The sequence below is a fragment of the Heptranchias perlo genome, chromosome 43 (genome assembly GCF_035084215.1).
Source record: "Heptranchias perlo isolate sHepPer1 chromosome 43, sHepPer1.hap1, whole genome shotgun sequence".
Taxonomy (NCBI): Eukaryota; Metazoa; Chordata; class Chondrichthyes; order Hexanchiformes; family Hexanchidae; genus Heptranchias; species Heptranchias perlo.
The window spans coordinates 7,773,130-7,787,348 of record NC_090367.1 but is presented as its reverse complement, the minus strand read 5'-3'; the positions used below and the strand labels follow the sequence as shown (position 1 = coordinate 7,787,348).

Genomic DNA, 14,219 nt, shown 5'->3' with positions numbered 1-14,219 from the left:
ACCAAGCTTTTGGTCAGCTATCCTAATATCTCTTTATGTGGCTTGGTGTCAAATTTTGTCTGATAATCGCACCTGTGAAGAGCCTTGGGATAAAATACAAATGAAAATTTGCAAATGCCTTCTCTCGTGTGCCGGGCATTGTGCCTTTAAGAGGATAGTCATGCCTCCCACCGGTTCGAAGGTCGTGGAGATTGGCTCAATGTTGTCACACCCACAGAGGAGGAAGGGCACAGTTCAGTTCCACCAAGTGCTGCACGAGTCGCCTCTTTGTCTACGCCAACTCCTGTGTACATACGGCACAGCTGGCAGAGACCTCAATCTGCCCCGATTCTCCAGAACCGTTCACGCGGCCGAGCTGTGTCGAAAGCCTCGTCTCCCCTACTGAGTCGGACGTTAAAGAAGATCGGGGGGAGTTTTCCCCGGTGCCCTGGCCAACGTTCCTCCCTTAACCTGTGCACATTGGTCGCCAGGCAGATACTGCAGCCCAGTTCAATTATAGAGTTAGTGCCGCTCAAAGCCAGTGGATTAGCGGATCAGCGGGCGCATTGTGAAAGGGTTCAAGGCATTTGAGTGTTGTTAGGGGCTGGTGGAAAGTCTCCTTAGCAACCGTAGTCAATACGTAAACAAAGCCTGCTGCTCCTAGGCCCCCCACACAGCCTCCCCACCCATTATTATAAATCATATGCAAACACTTCTCTGCCTCCAAGCATCACCTGCAAACATGAATTGTAAACAGCCTTCAGTTCTTTCCTTTTTTCTTCTTTCTATCATTCCCTGCTCTAGTGGGTACGAGTCTGTCACTGTATAACACTGGGGTACAGTACTGGTGGGGACAGGTCTGTCACTGTATAACACTGGGGTACAGTACTGGTGGGGACAGGTCTGTCACTGTATAACACCGGGGTACAGTGGTGGGTACAGGTCTGTCACTGTATAATGGGGGTACAGTGGTGGGGACTGGTCTGTCACTGTATAACACTGGGGTACAGTACTGGAGGGTGCAGGTCTGTCACTGTATAACACTGGGGTACAGTACTATTGGGTACAGGTCTGCAACTATAATGGGTACAGTACTGGAGGGTACAGGTCTGTCACTGTATAACACGGGTACAGTACTGGAGGGTACAGGTCTGTCACTGTATAACACTGGGGTACAGTACTGGTGGGTACAGGTCTGTCACTATAACACTGGGGTACAGTACTGGTGGGTACAGGTCTGTCACTATAACACTGGGGTACAGTACTGGAGGGTACAGGTCTGTCACTGTATAACACTGGGGTACAGTACTGGAGGGTACAGGTCTGTCACTATAACACTGGGGTACAGTACTGGAGGGTACAGGTCTGTCACTATAACACTGGGGTACAGTACTGGAGGGTACAGGTCTGTCACTATAACACTGGGGTACAGTACTGGTGGGGACAGGTCTGTCACTATAACACTGGGGTACAGTACTGGAGGGTACAGGTCTGTCACTATAACACTGGGGTACAGTACTGGTGGGGACAGGTCTGTCACTATAACACTGGGGTACAGTACTGGAGGGTACAGGTCTGTCACTATAACACTGGGGTACAGTACTGGTGGGGACAGGTCTGTCACTATAACACTGGGGTACAGTACTGGAGGGTATAGGGCAATTACTGGGAGTGGGAGCAGTTTGAAGGGATGAATTGAAGTGTGACAGATCAAGTGGTATTAGGATCCGCACACTGATACAGGACATGAACCCGCTGCCTACGCCGCTCTGTAATACACTTGACCGGTCTCTGAGCGTATTTGGGAGTCCCTGGTACCTGCTCCTGACTTCTGATGTTGTCCTTGAATCTGTCTGCGTGGGTCACTGTCTGGAGCAGTGCAGCCTACAACCAACACAGCTGATCTGGGATCCCCTGCACTGGGAGTCTTGTGCAACACAAAACTAGAACCGATTAAAGGTGGAAGTGCTCAGCAGGTCAGGCAGCATCTGTGGAGAGACAGAAGTCGACATTTCAGATCTAAAACCCTTCCTTAGTCCGTCCCTCTTGTGTTCTAACCCAAGACTCTCTCACATTAGATTCCTGTGCTACTCACTAGGGAAGGGTAGCTGAGGTGGATTCCTGTACGTGTTTTTTTTAATCTGCGGAATACATTCTCTGAGGGTGGGCTGCAACCAAGAATAAAGAGTCCCACCTACCCTCTACAAGGGTACTCTGACCCATCGGACACAAGTACCCCAGCTGGTCGCCAACCCAGTATTCAGAGCCGGAGCTCCGGTCTCCGCTCACCGAGACTGTCTGGAGTGGGGCTCGAACCCAAACATTAGCAACATAGGAACACGAGGAGGCCATTCAGCCCCTCGAGCCTGTTCCGCCATTCAATTAGATCATGGCTGATCTGTATCCTAACTCCATCTACCCGCCTTGGTTCCGTAACCCTTAATCCCCTCACCCAACAAAAATCAATCAATCTCAGTTTTGAAATTTTCAGTTGACCCCCAGCATCCACAGCTTTTTGGGGGAGAGAGTTCCAGATTCCCACTCCCCTTTGTGTGAGGAAGTGCTTCCTGACATCACCCCTGAATGGCCTGGCTCTAATTTTAAGGTTAGGCCCCCTTGTTCTGGACTCCCCCCACCCCCCCCCACCAGAGGTAATAGTTTCTCTCTATCGACCCTATCAAATCCTTTAATCATCTTAAACACCTCAATTAGATCACCCCTTAATCTTCTACACTCGAGGGAATACAAGCCTAGACTCTGCAACCTGTCCTCATAACAGGAACAGGAGTGGGCCATTCAGCCCCTCGAGCCTGTTCCACCAATCAGTGAGATCATGGCTGATCTGTATCCTAACTCCATCCACCCGTCTTGGCTCCATATCCCTTAATAAATCTATCGATCTCAGATTCAATGTGATTAATTGAGCGAGCGTCTCCTGCTTTTTGTGGGAGAGAGGTCCACACTTCTACCACCCTTAATTGAACCCTTTTAGCCCCGGTATCATTCTGACTCCGAGAGGGGAATATACAGGAGTCACTCAATCCCCTCCTTCAGTCCTGCTGATTATTTCCAGCTTTTTCTGTTATTGCTCACAGATTCCCAGCACCTGTGGAGTTGTGCTTTTTGTTTCCCAAGATTACTGAATCTCTCTCTCTCTCTCTCTCTCTCTCCCCCCTCGCCCACCCTCCCACTCCTCACAGCGTATCTATTACCTGTCCCTGGAGTTCTACATGGGCCGCACGTTACAGAACACGATGGTGAACCTGGGTCTACAGAACGCCTGTGATGAAGCAATCTATCAGGTAAGAGAACCGATCGCCCTACTGCGTGTTCAGTCCGGATCTCTCATTCCTCAAAATTACCTTGTCGTTTGATCAGATATCCGTTTCCCTCCCTCCCATGAAATTGTATTAAAATATTAGCCCTGATTGTAACTCTGGGGGAATCGGGGGTGCAGGGTCCAAACCGTCCGGCCCCCTGGAGCAGGAGGCCCGGGAGATTTTAACCCCCAGGCCTCATCAGCATTTCCCGACACTGAGTGCGGCTCAAAGTCAGCGGGAATAACGGGAGTTTAAATTCGTGTGGTGGGGGGGGGGGGGTGGGGTCAGGTCGCAGTCAGGGACCCACGGAAACAATCTCCCCCCACGGGGGTTAAGTAAGGGGTTGGGAAAGTCCGTGATCAGGGAGGGGGGTGTGGAGAAGGGGGCAGGGAAGGCCCCTATTATCTCTATGGGCCAGCCTATATAACCTGCTCCCTCTCCTGCTAGTGATTAGGGAGCCCAACCTCTGCCCCCGCTCCCAGGACAGGGCAAGTCACTATGGGTCCATGAGTTCCTGTCAACCTCCAGTACCTCAGCTGAGTGCCCACTGAATGTGAGTGACCTGGGTGTCAGCAGGATATTCTACCACAGAGGGCATCACGCCGCCAGGCTTGGCGGACAGGGGGTCACTGGACCAGGAGCTACCAGGAATCTGGGAGGTCGCCCGTGGCCCCCACCTACTCGGCTCTTGGCCAAAGAGGGATTCACCGTGGCTCGGTCAGTAAAGGCTCACCGATGGAGGAGGTACCGGCTGATGTTAGCTGATCTCGGGCCGGGCGCACTACTCTCTGCCTCGCTGTCCCCGGGCTAGGGAGGGGAGAGGAAAATAGAGTCCCAGTTCCCCCATCGTTACCCAGGTGTGTGGATGTTGAGTGAGGGGTTGGGCCCACTGTGGGGGTCCCCCATTTAGCCTGAGCCCAGACATACCTCAGAGGAGATTTGATGGGATTGGACATCAGCTCAGTGTAAAGAGCGACAGGCTGGAGGTTGGCTGATTGATGTCACCGGGCCCAGGCTGCATTCTAAAGAGCAGTGACATTTAGGAGTCTGACTGATTAGTCAGGAATTGGGCACAGCTGTTCCAGAACCTTCTCCCGTTACAGACCTCTAATGCACTGTAACTGCTTAAAGCTGTGAGGCGATGCTTAATGAGGCAGAAGAGGAACTAACATTGAGTCCTTCAGTGAAGACCTCCTCCATTTTAGTCCCTCAGTGAAGACCTCCTCCATTTTAGTCCCTCAGTGAAGACCTCCTCCATTTTAGTCCCTCAGTGAAGACCTCCTCCATTTTAGTCCCTCAGTGAAGACCTCCTCCATTTTAGTCCCTCAGTGAAGACCTCCTCCATTTTAGTCCCTCAGTGAAGACCTCCTCCATTTTAGTCCCTCAGTGAAGACCTCCTCCATTTTAGTCCCTCAGTGAAGACCTCCTCCATTTTTATTCTGGCCCAGCTTATGGCCCCTCCTGCCTGTTCCAAATCCCATAACTGCCCCGATGTCCCTTCCCTTCTTCACTCCTCTCCCACCCCCTTTGCTCGTTTGTGCCTCCGTGCTGCAGTACAGCTCTAAGGGCACCAGCCGCCCTCTGGCAACTCGGCCAAATGTTACGAGCCCAGATGGTGAGAGTTAGTGGGATGTTCCACTGTGTGGGGCATCGTAGCCGAGCCCAATCTTTCCTCACCAGACATCCACACACGGCCACTTTCCAGTAGGAGGCGCTAGGTAGTGATTTGCATCACTTCCCCTGTGATGTTAAGGCCAATTACTGCATCCCAAACGTGGGCCAGAGGAGAATTAACCCAGCTAGGCCACGAATCGAACCAGGGACTGTCCTGGTTTGTATAGCCCAGTTCCAAAATAGTTGGTGCCCCTTCCAGTTACAGAGGTGGGGGTGGGTTTGAGTGATGGCATCTTGTTTATTTGTTGAATTTCTTCCACAGCTTGGTCTGGACATGGAAGAATTGGAAGACATCGAGGAAGACGCTGGGCTTGGAAATGGGGGTCTGGGCCGACTGGCTGGTGAGGAACTTTTGTCGTTCCCCCTCGGGTGGAATTCCCATTTCCGTTTGTACCCTCGTGACAAGGGCCATTCCTGACACACCTCCTCTTCAGCTGCAGCACTTCATACTGCCCCTCCTCCACGTGCCCCCGGGACTCCATTCTCAGCCCTCAGAGGTGGGCCCGAGCTGGGATTCAGAGTTCCCTCCTTTTCCTGTTCTTCATCAGGGAGGAGGAGGAGGGATTTTTGGGACTGTGGGATTTCCCCTTCCTGTGGGGAGAAACCCGGACTGAACTTCCAACTGCTCAACGCTACAAGATTATATCGGGAGTTCACTGCGTATGGGAATCACAGACACAGACCCCCGTCCCATCACTGTGTGAGGGAATCACAGACACAGACCCCCGTCCCATCACTGTGTGTGAGGGAATCACAGACACAGACCCCCCGTCCCATCACTGTGTGTGGGGGAATCACAGACACAGACCCCCCGTCCCGTCACTGTGTGTGGGGGAATCACAGACACAGACCCCCCGTCCCGTCACTGTGTGTGGGGGAATCACAGACACAGACCCCCCGTCCCGTCACTGTGTGTGGGGGAATCACAGACACAGACCCCCGTCCCATCACTGTGTGTGAGGGAATCACAGACACAGACCCCCCCGTCCCGTCACTGTGTGGGGGAATCACAGACACAGACCCCCCGTCCCGTCACTGTGTGTGGGGGAATCACAGACACAGACCCCCCGTCCCGTCACTGTGTGTGGGGGAATCACAGACACAGACCCCCCGTCCCGTCACTGTGTGTGGGGGAATCACAGACACAGACCCCCCGTCCCGTCACTGTGTGTGGGGGAATCACAGACACAGACCCCCCGTCCCGTCACTGTGTGTGGGGGAATCACAGACACAGACCCCCCGTCCCGTCACTGTGTGTGGGGGAATCACAGACACAGACCCCCCGTCCCCCCCTGTCCCGTCACTGTGTGTGGGGGAATCACAGACACAGACCCCCCCGTCCCGTCACTGTGTGTGGGGGAATCACAGACACAGACCCCCGTCCCATCACTGTGTGTGGGGTAATCACAGACACTGACCCCCCGTCCCATCACTGTGTGGTCGATGCAAATCCTGAAATGACTGACCAGCTCTTACTCGTGTCTAGCGTGCTTCCTGGACTCCATGGCGACGCTGGGGCTGGCTGCCTACGGCTACGGAATCCGGTACGAGTTTGGCATCTTCAACCAGAAAATTTCCAACGGGTGGCAGGTGAGTAACTCCGAATAATTTGAATTTGTACCAATCTGAGTTTCTACATTGAGAAGCCTTTGGACAAGGCCCAGAGTGCAGGACACCAGCAAGGTGGGGGGGGAGAAAAGTAGAGGAGGTGAGGTGAACCAAGAAGTAACAATTCGGCAACCCCAAGCTTGGGTTTTAAAAGCAGCTCGAGGGCTGTCGGAGGAAGAGAAGTCTGAGGGAGGGGAGGCATTTCAGTGTTGAAGTCTGGGACAGAATGAATTAGAGTAGGAGGTCAGTGTGGTGGGGGGAGGGAATCACAGACACACTAGAGTAGGAGATGATACAACGGTCCCGATCATTACAGGGAGAGGGGAGGGAGGCAGGGTTAGCGAGAGGGGCCGGGGGGCAAGCACTCCTGCTCCTCCTGGCCCACCCGCAGCGCTGGAAAGGCCACTCAACCGCTGGATCCGGCCGTTCTCGCTTCCCTTCAGCTGCCGGGTTTCCCGAGCCCCGAGAAACCCGGCCCGCAGCCTTTAAATCTGAAAAAAGTCTGTTTAAAATTAGAGGCAGGCGGCCTCATTAGCACATTTAAATGACAGACCCGCCTCAAACCTGCTCTGTTACGACCGGAAAAGTGGGCGTGTTTTGAGGCGGGCTGGGGGTCCGGTTCTGGAGTTTTGAAATTATAACCCCCCCCCTCTCCCGACCGTTGCGGGGGATTTAAAATAACGAGTCGTGATTTCAGCACCATGAGCACGCGGGGAGGAGAAGGAGGAGGAAAGAGTAGCTCCAAATGATTGGAACTTGACCAAGAAATGATGACCATAGCGATACTGATTTAAAATAGAGACTCAAAAAAGGTGACGTGTGAGAGAGAGAGAGGCACTGAATGAGCCCCGCCCCCCTGCCTTCCCTGATCATATTCGTAGGACTCAGTTAAAGATCAAATGGGAACAATTTGAACTTTTGGGGCCTAAAGGTCGCTGTGGTAACCCTGGAACCAACAGGTGGTGGTTAAGTTGATGATCAGGGCTATACCCCTCCCCCTCAACCCCAGCAGTGTTAAATCAACCACTGCTTCTCCCTTCTGCAGAAACACTCTCTCCATCTGTTCCTTTTCTTTTTCCCTGTCTCTCCCCCTCTGGTTTGCTGCTCCCCCCCCACCACACCTCACGTCCGGCATCGCCCCCTCTTGCTGTGCAGTCGGCTCCTCCCAAGCAAGAAAGAGCTCATACTTATAAAGCAGCTTGTCCCAAAGTGCTTCACGTATAATGAAGTGCTTTCAAAGTGCGGTAATGTAGGCAGTGCAGCACTCCCTCTGCACTGCAGTGTCTGCCTGGATTACGTGATCTACTTCTTTGAAACTTGGCTTGTGTCTGGAGAGAGCACTTTCGAAGAGTCACAGAATGTTCCAGATTTGACACTAATTTTTCTCCACAAACCACCCAGTCTAATCCCACTCTCCTGCTCATTCCCCGTACCCTTTAATATCCCACCCAGTCTAATCCCACTCTCCTGCTCATTCCCCGTACCCTTTAATATCCCACCCAGTCTAATCCCACTCTCCCCCTCACTCCCCGTACCCTTTAATATCCCACCCAGTCTAATCCCACTCTCCTGCTCATTCCCCGTACCCTTTAATATCCCACCCAGTCTAATCCCACTCTCCTGCTCATTCCCCGTACCCTTTAATATCCCACCCAGTCTAATCCCACTCTCCCCCTCACTCCCCGTACCCTTTAATATCCCACCCAGTCTAATCCCACTCTCCCCCTCACTCCCCGTACCCTTTAATATCCCACCCAGTCTAATCCCACTCTCCCCCTCACTCCCCGTACCCTTTAATATCCCACCCAGTCTAATCCCACTCTCCCCCTCATTCCCCGTACCCTTTAATATCCCACCCAGTCTAATCCCACTCTCCCCCTCACTCCCCGTACCCTGTAATATCCCACCCAGTCTAATCCCTCTTTCCCCCTCACTCCCCGTACCCTGTAATATCCCCCCCAGTCTAATCCCACTCTCCCGCTCACTCCCCGTACCCTTTAATATCCCACCCAGTCTAATCCCACTCTCCCCCTCACTCCCCGTACCCTTTAATATCCCCCCCAGTCTAATCCCACTCTCCCGCTCACTCCCCGTACCCTTTAATATCCCCCCCAGTCTAATCCCACTCTCCCGCTCACTCCCCGTACCCTTTAATATCCCACCCAGTCTAATCCCACTCTCCCCCTCACTCCCCGTACCCTTTAATATCCCACCCAGTGTCATCACACTCTCCCCCTCACTCCCCGTACCCTTTAATATCCCACCCAGTCTAATCCCACTCTCCCCCTCACTCCCCGTACCCTTTAATATCCCACCCAGTCTAATCCCACTCTCCCCCTCACTCCCCGTACCCTTTAATATCCCACCCAGTCTAATCTCACTCTCCCCCTCACTCCCCGTACCCTTTAATATCCCACCCAGTCTAATCCCACTCTCCCCCTCACTCCCCGTACCCTTTAATATCCCACCCAGTCTAATCCCACTCTCCCCCTCACTCCCCGTACCCTTTAATATCCCACCCAGTCTAATCCCACTCTCCCCCTCACTCCCCACACCCTTTAATATCCCACCCAGTCTAATCCCACTCTCCCCCTCACTCCCTGTACCCTTTAATATCCCACCCAGTCTAATCCCACTCTCCCCCTCACTCCCCGTACCCTTTAATATCCCACCCAGTCTAATCCCACTCTCCCCCTCACTCCCCGTACCCTATAATATCCCACCCAGTCTAATCCCACTCTCCCCCTCACTCCCCGTACCCTTTAATATCCCACCCAGTCTAATCCCACTCTCCCCCTCACTCCCCGTACCCTATAATATCCCACCCAGTCTAATCCCACTCTCCCCCTCACTCTCCTTACCCTTTAATATTTTTAAACGACTAATTCCCTTTCAAAAGAACTGATGGATTTGGATTGCAGTGGAGAATTCCACAATCTGCCCCCTGCCTATGTGGAGACCTTTGCTCCCATCTCCCTTTGAATTGTTTTTGTGCCTCCCTCGGGTGCCTGTTGAGCGGTACAACACCGGTGAGTGCCAGGACTGGCGCCCTGAGCCTGCTGGCCACCCTGGTGTCTCCGCGCTCCGAATCCTGTGTGCCGCTGACTTAAAACGGCACCGGGTCCTCCTTACATGAGAAGAGGCTGACGGCGGACTGGCCTGCCCCCTCCCCTCGCACTGCTGATGGCTGCAGTGCCAGATATAAAGGGCCTGTCCTGGGAGACAGCAACCTGCTGCATTGCTGCTCCCCCCCCCCCCCCCCCCCACAACCCCCCGAATGGTGGGACAACAAACCCGACAGCCCTCACTGTGCCAGAGCCGGTTTGGTGTGTCGGGGGGTCCGTATTACACAGACCTTTGGACACGGGGACCCACTAACCCTAACGCAGTTTCCCCTCTGAGGTTTACCATCGCGAGGCACCTGCCCCCTCCTCCGCTCCACCGCCCCCCCCCCCGCCCCACTGTGTTGAGGACTTGGCTGCACGACAAACTTTGGAAACAACAAACCAAAAAAAAAAGGCCTGTCAGCCGCCCGTTTGCTGCATTGCATTCTCAGTCTGGCAACCTGCGGCGTTGCCAGGGAAACGGCTGTCTTTCCCCAGGTCCCCCCCCACACACACACAAACCCCGTGGCCGCAATGCGACACATCCTGGCTGCAGCGTCACTGAAGCACGTTCTAGATCTGTCGGTGGTGGGAGGGGGACGGAGGTGGGAGAGGGAAGAGGAGGGGGCTGTGTATTGATCACCAAGCCCGGCAGTGTTCCGCCACACAGCTCTACAAACCAAAGGCCGGTCGGAGCTGCACCCCCCCACCCGTGGCCCATTCTCCAGTCACGCACCGTTAGCCCTGTGTGTGTGGCTCTCCAGGACTGTTATTGTCACAGAGGACAAAGGGACAGTCTGAACTCTGCCACTGTTTCCGAGCCTCATTTATTATCTTTCCTCTTCCATTTTCCCCTCCCCGCCGCCCCCCCCCCCCCGCCCCCTTCCAGGCCCAAGGACTCCTTGGAAGGTGCCAAAAAAGAGTTACGAAGATGATACCAGAACTGAGAGGTTATAATTATCAGGAAAGACTGAGGGGTGACCTGATAGAGGTCTTTAAAATTATGAAGGGGTTCGATAGGGTAGACGTAGAGAAGATGTTTCCACTTGTGGGGGAGACCAGAACTAGAGGGCCATAAATATAAGATAGTCACTAATAAATCCAATGGGGAATTCAGGAGAAACTTCTTTACCCAGAGAGTGGTGAGAATGTGGGACTCACTCCCACAAGGAGTAGTTGAGGGGAATAGAATAGATACATTTAAGGGGAAGCTCGATAAACACATGAGGGAGAAAGGAATAGAAGGATATGCTGATAGGGTGAGATGAAGTAGGGAGGGAGGAGGCTCGTGTGGAGCATGGACCTGTTGGGCCGAATGGCCTGTTTCTGTGCTGTAAATTCTATGTATGATCTCTGGTTCAATCTCAGCAGGGGAGGGATGGCTGGGTCCTAGTGTCCCTGGACTGTGGAGGGCGAAAACCAACCACCACACTGGCTCTCGTTTGCTATACATTGTGCCTCCCTCTCCCCATCCTGAGGCCGCCCCCCCCCCCACACCACTGCCATGTGCGTTCATCGGTCGGGGGACAGGCTTGGGCTTGGGGGTGATGATTAACTCCCCAACCGGGCTCATACACGGGCAAGGTACTGGAGGGCAAGAATGTGCCTGTATTTATATAGCGCCCTCCACATCCTCGGGATGGCCCATAGCCGTGACTACTTTTGAAGTGCACTCGCTGTTATGTAGGCAAACGAGGCAAACGATTTGTGCACAGCAAGATTCCACAAACCAAAAATGGCCAGTTAATTATATTTTTTGATGTTGGTTGAGGGATAAATATTGTCCAGGACATCGGTGAGAACTCCCCTGCTCTTCTTCCAATAGTGGCTGTGGGATCTTTTATATCCACCTGAGAGGGCAGACGGGGCCTCCGACAGTGCAGCACTCCCTCAGTACTGGTACCGGGAGTGTCGGCCTGGATTATGGGCTCAAGTCTCTGGAGTGCGACTTTGGGGTGGGAGTGAGAATCAACGGGTGGTGATCAGGAACAGGGACCCTGGCTGCAATTCCTGCACCCACCCCCTCGCTAGCCCTAGGTTATAGTTGTTTTGGGCCTTGTCGCTGCCGGGGGGCGACTCCTCGCTGTCTATTGGTAGGCCCGTGGTTTGGACTGTCCCCTCTCTGACCGGGCACTCTGTTCACAGGTGGAGGAGGCTGACGACTGGCTGAGGTACGGCAATCCCTGGGAGAAGGCACGCCCGGAGTACACCATCCCCGTCAACTTCTACGGCCGAGTGGACCACACGCCCGAGGGGATCAAATGGGTGGACACTCAGGTAAGAGGGCGCTGGCCCCGACCTCCAGGCACAAACAAGCGATGCCACCCATAAGCAGGAAGCATGCTGAATGGTACTGGGTCATGAACTGTTTATACAACACCTTTCATGTCCTCGGGACGTCCAGAAGCACTTCACAGCCAATGAAGTACTTTTGAAGTATAGTCACTGTTGTAATGTAGGAAACGCGGCAGCCAATTTGCCTGCAGCAAGATCCCACAAACAGCAATGGGATAATGACCAGATGTTTTAGTGGTGTTGATTGAGGGATAAATATTGGCCAGGATACCGGGGCAAACTCCCCTGCTCTTCGAAATAGTGGCCGTGGGATCTTTTACGTCAACCTGAGAGAGCAGACGGGGCCTCGGTTTAACGTCTCATCTGAAAGATGGTACCTCCAACAGTGCAGCACTCCCTCAGTACTGCACTGGGAGTGTCGGCCTGGATTATGGGTTCAAGCCTCTGGAGTGGGGCTCGAACCCACGACCTTCTGAGTCACAGGTGAGAGTGTTACCAACTAAGCCCAGAAAGGGTAATTCCTCTGAGATTGGGGTTGGAGTACATTGTTGGAACAGTGTAGAGGGGGCTTTACTCTGTATCTAACCCGTACTGTACCTGCCCTGGGAGTGTTTGATGGGACAGTGTAGAGGGAGATTTACTCTGTATCTAACCCGTGCTGTACCTGCCCTGGGAGTGTTTGATGGGACAGTGTAGAGGGAGATTTACTCTGTATCTAACCCGTGCTGTACCTGCCCTGGGAGTGTTTGATGGGACAGTGTAGAGGGAGATTTACTCTGTATCTAACCCATGCTGTACCTGCCCTGGGAGTGTTTGATGGGCCAGTGTAGAGGGAGCTTTACTCTGTATCTAACCCGTGCTGTACCTGCCCTGGGAGTGTTTGATGGGACAGTGTAGAGGGAGCTTTACTCTGTATCTAACCCGTACTGTACCTGCCCTGGGAGTGTTTGATGGGACAGTGTAGAGGGAGATTTACTCTGTATCTAACCCGTGCTGTACCTGCCCTGGGAGTGTTTGATGGGACAGTGTAGAGGGAGATTTACTCTGTATCTAACCCGTGCTGTACCTGCCCTGGGAGTGTTTGATGGGACAGTGTAGAGGGAGATTTACTCTGTATCTAACCCATGCTGTACCTGCCCTGGGAGTGTTTGATGGGCCAGTGTAGAGGGAGCTTTACTCTGTATCTAACCCGTGCTGTACCTGCCCTGGGAGTGTTTGATGGGACAGTGTAGAGGGAGCTTTCTCTGTATCTAACCCGTGCTATATCTGCCCTGGGAGTGTTTGATGGGACAGTGTAGAGGGAGCTTTACTCTGTCTCTAACCCGTGCTGTACCTGCCCTGGGAGTGTTTGATGGGGCCGTGTGTATCACCTTATATAAACTAGATTTTTCCTATGCTCCAGTGTGTGGGGCTGTAACCCTGTCCTTGTGTGCTCTAGGTTGTCCTGGCTTTGCCATACGATACTCCAGTACCAGGCTACAAGAATAACACAGTGAACACCATGAGGCTGTGGTCTGCCAAAGCGCCTAACGAGTTTAAACTGGAGGACTGTGAGTGTCCTTTTTTTTGATCTCTCTCTCTCTCTCGATCGAGCAGGCAAATTGCTGTCAAGCTTGGTAAAAAGTGATCCTAACTTAGTCACATTGGCAGTAGGTATAGAGAAAGGGGATTGAAAGATGAGTATGTTGGACTGGAAACGAGTTAGCTTCAGTGGGACGAAAGGATGGCCAGTTCAGATTAACTGGAGAAATGACCAGTCAAACAAAATTCCTCTCCAAACCGCGCCCCCCTCCCTACTTTGGCGACGGAAACTGGTCCAGGAGATCACTCTGGCCCTGATAATTCTATGCATTACTTTCCTTTTTGTAAGAGGCGATCTCCGCCCCAGCCAGAAACAGGTCCAGCTCTCGCCTGAAGGAATTCAGCGAATGGGCCTCCGCCGCACGAGCTGGCAGCCTGTTCCAGGAGCTAGTGTCTGGGGAAAGAACCACCTCCTGACATCCCACCTCGATCTGGCCTTGTACTACTTGAGATTGTGACCCCCGGTCCTCCTTAACTTAGTGCGTTTACCTCAAGGGGCTATTGAGGCAGAGATTAGATCATCATTTAAAAGGGACTTGGATGAGGAACGCAAAAAGGATAGGGGGAGAGATTAGAGGAAATGGATCCAGTTGAACAGCTAGTCCCGGCGCACCCACGAAGGGCTGAATGGACTCTTTAATTTCTGTGGTCCCACCAT

General features: G+C 53.2%; 1 pseudogene; it reads left to right on the top strand.

The window, feature by feature from the left end:
* LOC137306478 (glycogen phosphorylase, muscle form-like) overlaps positions 1 to 14,219 on the top strand; it is a 53,093-nt pseudogene that overhangs the window by 16,107 nt on the left and 22,767 nt on the right.